The following is a 9,419-nucleotide window of genomic DNA, read 5'->3' on the forward strand; positions in this document are numbered from 1 at the left end:
CGATGTCTAGCAAGCTTGCATGGAGTATTATAAGTTAGTGTCCCAAATAGCCACATTGATTTTGGATGTAGAAATGCAAATGACTCAAAATATTGTTATGTGTCCTAGAACCTAAATGATATGGTCATATCCAGAACATGATTACTAATGTGAATTAACATAGAACTTATATAAGTTTTTGTATGTTTCTCTTATAGCCTTTATTGGAAGCATGGCTCTAGAAAAATGAGGATGAAATCCAACAAAGCTCGCGATTACGTTACGACGTTGCCTAACAAGAAGTGGAAATGCAACTTTTGTCATGATGAGTACTCAGGCTTTAGCACAAGAATGCAAAAGCACTTCTTGGGTGATAGCAACAAACAGATTGGAAAAATGCAATGGGCTAGGAGTTGAGAGAGTTATAGCCACTCTAGGTGGACAAATGCCTAAAAGTACAGACAACCAAGTAAAGCAAGTGCTTTTAGATGCAAAATAGAAAGCAAAAGAAGGCAAATTTTGTAGGATGATCTCCATAAATTGCAATGTGAAATACACAACTTACTTAATTTTTTAGGAAATTGCACGTGAAAATTCATAAAAAGAGTTTCAATCCATCGCTATAGCATTCTTGCTAAGGAGGCAGTGCTAAGAAATAGAACCTATTTATTGTGCTTCTCTTTGATGAGCTAGTACGCTCAACAAATAAGTAGTGTGTGGCACTTTTGAGATTCCTCCTTAGTAGAGGTTACAGATTGGTTTTCCCCTTGGGACATTTTTCCATGCATGCCCATCCTTATCTTATATATATATATATATATTAGAGAGAGAGAGAGAGAGAGAGAGAGAGGGAGGGAGGGGGAGGGAGAGAGAGATTTTCCTCGAGCCAGTTTCCATGCCACAAAAATGCGCGCAAGTGTGAGCATTTTGTTTGTTCATGCAAGGTTTCCTCAACGGGGTGGTGGTGACCATTGGAGCATTTGATGCGAGAAAGAGTCTACAAGTTTTCGTTAGATCTTTTTTGCCACCCTAGGTGCTGCTTGCAATGATCGCGACGTGGAGCCAATGGGAGTGAGGCAGTTAGCAATGATCATGGTCTGTCTGCCTCCGCCTGTCATGTTCCACAGATGTAAAGTTGGTGCCAGTTCTCTAAAATCTGGCCGTGTGGCCTGAACGCTGCAATTGCTCTTGAGACTAGCATCGCACCTAAACAGGCCCTTGAAGCACAACCTGTTTTGAGTAATCATGATGAGTATGTGCCTTTGATGTGACCCCTACTTGGTAGGCATGTGATAGGGGAAAAATGGTCGATTTAGGAGCTACAAGTGTACACTGGATGAGCGTGTACATTGGATGAGTGTGCAAAGAGGGCTACACGTGTACACTGGATGAGCGTGCAAAGAGGGCTAATGGTTTTTACAGACCAAGCCAAGCCTCTATTTTTCCCCTTTTGGCAGGCGAAGATCATTACACACTGCCCAAGCCCTTACAACGTATGTGGCAAAGTATTGTAGGTTCAAGCCCCACCAACCTTGATGCAATAAATGCCTTCATCGATGTAAGACTGCCACCCATGTGCTTGGGGGGGCGGGGGGGGGTTGTTGTGGCTGCCCAGCTTTGTCCACCCCCCTTTTGTTGTGGATCCAATAATCTCTTTGAATGTGGCACCACGCCGGTGTAACAAAGGCTTGGCGGGTGGGGACGAGGGCGGTGTGCAAAGGCCCTAATAAAAAATCTAATAAGGAGGTAGTTAAGGGCTAATCAAGTGAGTAAAGAAAGTACTTAAGGGCTAATGAAGTGTCTAAAGCTATACATCCCTACGCCCATTCCCATCGTCCACTTCCATCTTATACCTCCACCTCCATCGCCATAGCCATCGCCATCTTCTTCTTCAAGTGCATCAAAGCTTTTTGTAGCTTCTCCATCTCTGTATCCTTCTTCCCTGCACATTGTGGCTCCCTTTTTTGGCTTTTTCCCTTTCCTTCCAGGTAGACATTTGATGCTTGCCTCCATAACCTCTGTCTTCCTTGAAAATAATAACCAGCACCGCCCGACTTTCGATCCCCTTTCGCCATATTTTGCAATCAAGTCGGTCCCTTCTGTGTGATTTGATTTGTTTTTTTTGGTTTCCACTCCGTTAAAAAGCAAGGTGACGTTTCTAGGCGTTTGTTAGGAATCCAGTGTTCTTACAAGCTTTTCTATGTTAGCAGGTATAGATCCATATCAATGATCCTCCTCACAAACTCAACTTTCAATCCAGATTGAAGGAGATTGATCAAGCAACAAGATCACCGAGATTAGCATGCAAATTGGTGAGAATTTCCATAAATAGCACGATCTTCTCATGGAATAGAGTGGGGGCGGAAAGTTTCAAAAGATGGAATAGACTCGTCTTGTTGATGCAGTGAAATGGTCGGGAAGTAGCAACACAAAATGTTAAGAGTGAGATGAGTGACGACATCGGGTGATATGGAAATAAGGATCGAGATTTGGAAGTTTTGATATAACGGATAGGTGATTACATCTTTCAAATTCGTCTGCAACAACTTGCGGATCCGGGCCACTGGTAATCGTATGTCTGAAGGATTCTTTCTTTTTCATGGCCCTCTTGCACTCGGTGAAGCAAGAGACACAGCAGCACCTTAAATTTGGAACCGGGAACACATTTACAGGTCCAGAGGTTTCATTGGTGGAAACAAGCGGCAGTAGCGGTGGAAAGAGTATGCTGAGCACCTCTTTTGCCCATTCACCGCTTAAGATGAAGAGAAACGAGCCATTTCAGGACTCAGCGTCTGGGAAAAAAATAAAGCTGGAGCTCGATGGAGACCATAATTTGCATAAGTCGAGTCATGGTCTGCCAAACGCTGTCACTGTGGACTACCCTGCGTCTATATCGATGTCACCAGAACAAGGCCCACAAGAAGCTGATTTGCCTTCTGATTTCTTGGAGCCCCTTTCCCCAGAAACAGACCTAGACAACACCATTTCGTATACCTCGAGACCTACCTCTCCGGAACGATCCCCTATTTCAGAAAACAATGTATGTCAGAGAGCTGGAATTCAAGCTTCAAGGCAGTTCTGGAAAGCAGGTGATTATGAAGGCGAGTCTGCAGAGAAGAGACCCCTGTCAGGTGGAATGGACCACGTTAGGGTGCACCCAAAATTCTTGCACTCAAATGCAACTAGTCACAAGTGGGCTCTTGGAGCTTTGGCCGAGCTTCTTGATAATGCGTTAGATGAGGCTGTACGTGGAGCAACGTTTGTTAACATAGACATAAGGAGAAGACAAGGAGAGGGAAGCCCCTTGCTTCTCATTGAAGATGACGGGGGTGGGATGGATCCCGAATGCTTGAGGCATTGCATGTCCCTTGGATACTCTGTCAAGAGCAAGATGGCCAACACAATAGGTCAATATGGGAATGGTTTCAAGACGAGTACAATGCGGCTTGGGGCTGATGTTATTGTGTTTTCATGCTCGCCTGGAAGAGAGGGTTCCATTCCGACTCGAAGCATAGGTTTACTGTCTTACACTTTTTTAAGAGAGACAGGACAGCAAGATATCATTGTTCCCATGGTTGATTTCGAGGTTCAAGCTTCTGGATTGCAGAAGCTTGTGCGAAGCAGTTTGGATGATTGGCACAGGAATATGGAAACCCTCAAGCGATGGTCACCATTTTCTACAGAAAGTGAGCTTATGAGTCAGTTTAGTGGGATGAAACAACAAGGGACAAGGATATTTGTGTACAATCTTTGGGAAAATGATGAGGGACAGCTGGAGCTTGATTTGAATACCGACCGTCATGATATACAAGTCAGAGGGGTGAATCGGGATGAAAAGTTGATTGCGATGGCAGAGCGCTTACCCAATTCGAGGCACTTTCTAACATATAGGCATTCTCTGAGAAGCTATGCATCAATCTTGTATTTGCGTCTCCCAAAGAATTTCAAAATGATATTGCGTGGATTGGAGATTAAGCATCATTGCCTCGTACATGACCTGATGATCACTCAGAAAGTGACTTACAGACCTCAGGGAGGGGGGAAACATGAAGACGAACAGGAACCTGTGCATCAGCATGATGCTTCTCAGATGAAGGCCGTTGTGACTATTGGGTTTGTAAAGGATGCTAAGGAGCATGTAGACGTCCAAGGGTTCAACGTTTATCACAAAAACAGGCTTATAAAGCCATTCTGGAGGCTATGGAATTCCGCTGGTAGCCATGGTAGAGGGATAATTGGTGTTCTTGAGGCCAATTTTGTGGAGCCTGCCCATGATAAGCAAGGTTTTGAAAGGACTTCAGTTCTTGCACGGCTTGAGGCCCGATTACTAAAGATGCAGAAGACTTACTGGTTTACCCATTGTCATAAGGTGGGTTACTATAATCATCATTTGAAGAAGAAGCCAAATAAAGTGCCTACCTCTGATGCAAATTCTATATCAGGGGAAAAATTAAAGTCTGGGAAGACTTTTCCTCAGACAGAGCGACAAAAGGTGCTCAATAGGCCTCCAGACCAGTCACAAAACCTTTTCTCCCAGGCATTTCCAAGGTCATCAAGGTCTCAAACCAGACGAATTCCAGCTCGGAGGTTTCACAATGGCATGGGCTCTGCGACGTGCACACGATTGGCACTAGTTGCGAGAGAAGGATATTTAACACGATCCAAAGAACCAGATTCATGTCGAGCAGCTGAGAGGATAGAAACATCCGATAGTGACTCTCTGAAGGTTTTGAATGATACTAATCTTGAGAAGGATGATCTTGCAACTAAAGTTCTGGGTCACCACTCTGGTCAAAGGCCAATGCCTAATAACAGGGTAGTCGCTACTACCCCTCTAGAAGAACAAGTCATCCAGCTGGAATTGCAACTTGTGGTTATGACAGAACAGGTGCAGGTCATGCAAAAAAAGATGGAAGATGCCATTAAGGAGAGAGACTTACTGCGAGAAGAGTTGGAGGAAGAACGTAAGCAGGGAGAGCTGAATGATGCTGAGCTGCGCAAGAAGTTGAGAGACACACTTTTACGAGTAAGAGAACTGGAATCAGCGAATAACAGACTGCAGTCAGCTGAACGCTTGTAGCTGTCACGTGATCTTGCTGAGCTAAGGCTCATCAATTTTGATGGCTGTTAGCATTACAATAATTGTAATAGAATTTTTTGGATAGTGTGCATAATCTGTTTGTGAGCACATTTAAACCGATCTTGGTGATTGTGTGCTGTTTCCGAAATGATTCTTTGTCATCCTCATTTGATCACCACTTTTGAAGCATAATTGTGGAAAACAATATTGAGTCGTCTTGAGGAGGCTAAAGCAGAAAACCCTGCAAAGCGAGTGATACGAGAGCAACACCACCAAAGTTTTGGCATTTGGTTATTCCATACAAGAAAAGTAGGGATGAAAGTGGGGTTTACGTTCAATATGACCATCTTCATGATTTTCTAGTGAAACACTAACATCTGATGGATATTCCTAAAATTTTGTAGCTTCATCTATGAATTGACTATACAGGATACCTGAGTATCTTCCGGTCTGTGATTGAAATATTTTTATTTGGAGGATATGCAAAACAACACAGGCCATGTTACAATAGCTTTGTAAGCTAAGCGAAAGATTTAAGGCTTAAAAGAGATTTTCTGATATTCCTTACTGCTCATTCAAGGTTAGAGTTGAGTCCTGGATGTCAACTGCCAGTGGTAAAAGTATTATGTGAGCTAGTTTGGATATTACCTCTCTACTTGAAGTGGATATAGAATCTCTTTGCCAACAAAAAATCTGATATTAGAACAACAAAAATTCTAAATTTGTATGATTGGATATTTTTCTAGTCTTACAAAGGTATATCTGTTTGCCAACATATCAAATAGCTTGGGGATTCTGAGATCTTCCGTCTTCTCCTTCACTTGAAAGACAGTACAAGGGTTGGATGCTCGGTAGTTGTAGTTTTTCTTGGTCCTGATTCCTCTTTGTGAGGCAAAAGGAGTGGACAATCATGTTGTTCAATTCCTACACTAATGCTGCAAGTTATGGTGGAAAAAATGGGGAGGGAGTCCACTGATACAATCTTGATATAAAGTTGGTATAAGATATAGCTTAAGCTTTTTCGTCCCTTTTTCCCCTCCTTTTTCACTCCCTTCCATTTATGACTTCATCCTGACACACGTGAGCTTGCCTCGGAGGGGTCTTTGTTGTTATGGATAATGGGACAGATTGCTTTGAATGTAATGGTCCACAATAACATGGCCCATCCTTCCGAACACGTCGAGGGCTCGTTGTCTTCTGCATGATACAACGTACAACCTAATGTCAAATCGTCACAGCTGACAACACTCGATGGTGTGATTTAAAGAATGGCTACGCCTGTTTAAAAGTGCCACGTGCGCTGATATGCTAGCTGAATTTGTTCGTGTGTGTCTGGTTTCTCTTGCAATCCAATATGTGGTGCCTCGCTGGTATGCTGTGGCCAGCTAAAGGAGCGAGACATCACCTTGTGTTGTGTCTATTGCATCCTTATTACAATGTCTATGAGGTACATGTTGGAAACGTCACCTCCTCCTCTGTAAGCCCCCAAATGAGGAGAGCATGGGGGAGGGAGACGTAGGGCAAGATCTGCCCAGAGAAAAGAGACGGGGCTATCCCAATGTAAAGGCACAATTTGGTGAGGTGTGGGTTGGATTGAGGCCTGCAACAGGACCAGCAGATGGGGATTGGCTGTGGGCAGGATTGAGGCCTGCAACGGCGGGGTGTGCAGTCACAAGGGCTGGGCCCTGCATGGTACAAGGAGGCTGCAAAAGGGCAGTGACCTGCCCTTAATAGGGCTAGGCTGGCTCTGGTCGGCTGGCCAACCAGGTTGGTCGGCGCACAGTTCCCAAAAGGAGTCCCCACAGCCTCATAAAAGGGTCGATTGGAGGACCAAGAAAGTCGGCCAGCAGGGCTGGCTGGTGGGTTGGCTTGTGGGGGCATTTAGCCTTATAAAATGGAGGCTTCTATGCCTCATTCTACATTCAACAGTTCAGCAAGTAGAGGAGCAGAAAGGAGCAGCATGTGCCTCATCCTTGGGCCTACATCTAGGAGGGGAAGGAGGGCCAGAGGCGCTGCAGAATTAGCTCATGTGGGGCTTAAGCCTACTAGGCTATCGACCAGGGCAGTAAGTCGTCGAGATCTTTGGGCAGAGACTCTCATATGCTCAAGGTGGAGCACATGGGCTCAGAGATCTAGAGGTACCAGGCAGATAGTAGGAGAACCTTTGGTAAGATCAGAGGACCACAATTTGGTGGAACTCTGGATCTATTTTGCGTATTGTGTCCATAGCTTTGGACAGAAATATATTGTTTTGGTGGATTCTATATCTGGTTTGGATAATTTTCTATTTGCTAGTCTGCACACACGTGTATGTGAAGCACATTAAGGAAGTAAGTTTGTGATTCCACCCACACCACACACTTTGTGAGCTCCTTGGCTATTCTATCAGTCTTCCGCTGTACCCTTTGTTGGTTGATTTCTAACATGGTATCAGAGCCCAGATAGGAGGCTCACAAGTGTGGGAGCTTGAAGACAAGGACCTTACTAAAGGACGACTTTGATTCGAGGCTCTAGGGAATCGACTTAGGATTGTGCCCTTGGGTGAAGGAGGGCGTGTGTAAAGAGTTCTTGTCTATAGGCGGTGGTGTTTACTTTTCGATTTTGTTGTGTGGTATAGTAGTAGAGATGTTGATTTCAGAGGCAGAAGCCTCTTACCACTTGACGATAGTCAAGGTGGTGGAGGATCAACTAGCATTGGTTGGTTATAAGGTAGACTCAAGCCAATTGGCCTTGATAGTACTTGGGATGTTACCACGGAGTGTCAGCTTTGTTATGACTATGACAGTTTGACAAAGGACCAAACCTTTGACCTTTGAGGAGTTGGGTCCTTTATTGGTACAGGAAGAGGCTCGGGAGAAGCTCTATAACAAAGACGATGACGATAAGGCATTGCTGGCAAAGGACAAAGCTAGCAATGGACACGGCAAGCCTAGCGGTGGCAAGCCCAAGAAGGGTGACTCTGGAGATGAAGAGGACACTTTAGTAAGAAGAGGAAGAAGAAGAAGAAGAAGAAGAAGAAGAAGAAGTGCTTTTATTGTGATGAGCTAGGCCATTTTGCGGATTGCAGAAAGAAGGCAAAAGAACAAGGAGTCCGACTCTGATTCAGATAGTGAGACAAAAGCTTTGGCTAATGTGGTAGTCGAAGAACTGTTCTTGGTGACATCTGCATCTGTTACTAGGCTAGATATGCAGGACCTAGAAGTCACAATGAAGATGTCTGATATGAGATGTGGGTCGACGGGGAGTCAGAAACCTTTGTAAAGGTGAAGGACAGCAAGTGCTTGGACTCTTCCAGGTCCTTAGCTGTTGATACTAACATGAGGGTGGATTCCATGGAGAGCCCTAGAGTTTTAGGGTCAGATGGATGCTGTAATTTAGAAGGGGGCATTACAGGACGGTGCATGGTTTGATTTCAGAGCAAGTGCATAGGTAGGACGACATTTTAGTATGTACTTGATGTCATTAATTTGACATGCTGTGGAGAGAATATACTCTTCATGTGTCTTAAGAATGGAAGGAATGTCCTTCTTGGAAGGTAGAAAGGGATTTGTAGGTGCTTCTTTAAAACTCGGAAGCAGATTGTTGGAAGGTGATTATGGACAGGGTGTAATGAAGCCAAAACTTGTTTGGAAGCCTCCAGGTTGTTCACTCATTATGAGGGGGACAACTGGAAGATGGTGGCATCTAGATTGCTCGAGTTCGAAGGCGGGAAGTTGATTGAAGGTGTTGGTGCCATGTGCTATTACCTTGGATGGACCTATGTACCAGGATGATCTGCTTGTGTAGGACCGGACTTGCAGGAGCAAGAGCCATTGGTTGAAAAGCCAGGAATTGGAATCGACACTAGATTGTTCCAGAGGGTTTCATCATGGGAGGAACTTCATCGACGAGTTGGCATTGGGCCGAGATGTGTCGGTGAGAGGGGGTATTGGAAGGTCACCTCCCCATTTGTAAGCCCCCAAATGAGGAGAGCATGGGGGAGGGAGACCTAGGGCAAGATCTTCCCAGAGAAAAGGGAAAGAGGGGACTGCCACATGGGCAGCACCTCACAACAAACTGGACGAAAGTATCCCAAGGCAGAGGCGCAATTTGGCGAGGGGTGTGGGTAGGATTGAGGCCGGTAACAGGACCAATAGATGGCAATTGGCTATAGGCAGGATTGAGGCCTGCCACATGGCGGGGAGTGCCGCGAGGGCTGGGCCCTGCATGGTACAAGGAGGATGCAAAAGGTCAGTACCCTGTCCTTAAATAGGGCTAGGCTGGCTAGTCGACTAGCACACAACCCAAAAGGAGTCCCCACAGCCCCATAAAGGGTCGCTTGGAGGGCCAGGAAAGTCGTCCAGTAGGGCTGGCTGGTCGG

At 45.1% G+C, this 9,419-nt stretch overlaps 1 pseudogene across 5 annotated transcripts; it reads left to right on the forward strand.

Annotated features, from left to right (window-relative positions):
- The first annotated feature begins 1,831 nt into the window (after window positions 1-1,831).
- On the forward strand, window positions 1,832-5,379 carry LOC147900810 (protein MICRORCHIDIA 7 pseudogene; annotated as a pseudogene). Of its 5 annotated transcripts, none has more exons than XR_015541151.1 (3): window positions 1,832-1,967; window positions 2,190-2,545; window positions 2,652-5,379. The product of XR_015541151.1 is annotated as a protein MICRORCHIDIA 7 pseudogene, transcript variant X3 (transcript). The 5 variants fall into 5 exon arrangements; XR_015541152.1 differs by having other exon boundaries at window positions 2,190-2,493; window positions 2,603-5,379; XR_015541153.1 differs by having other exon boundaries at window positions 2,190-2,291; window positions 2,603-5,379.
- Window positions 5,380-9,419: the final 4,040 nt, after the last annotated feature.

The sequence above is a fragment of the Dipteris shenzhenensis genome, chromosome 6 (genome assembly GCF_047967505.1).
Source record: "Dipteris shenzhenensis isolate YYH24624 ecotype China chromosome 6, Dip_SZ_1.0, whole genome shotgun sequence".
Lineage (NCBI taxonomy): Eukaryota > Viridiplantae > Streptophyta > Polypodiopsida > Gleicheniales > Dipteridaceae > Dipteris > Dipteris shenzhenensis.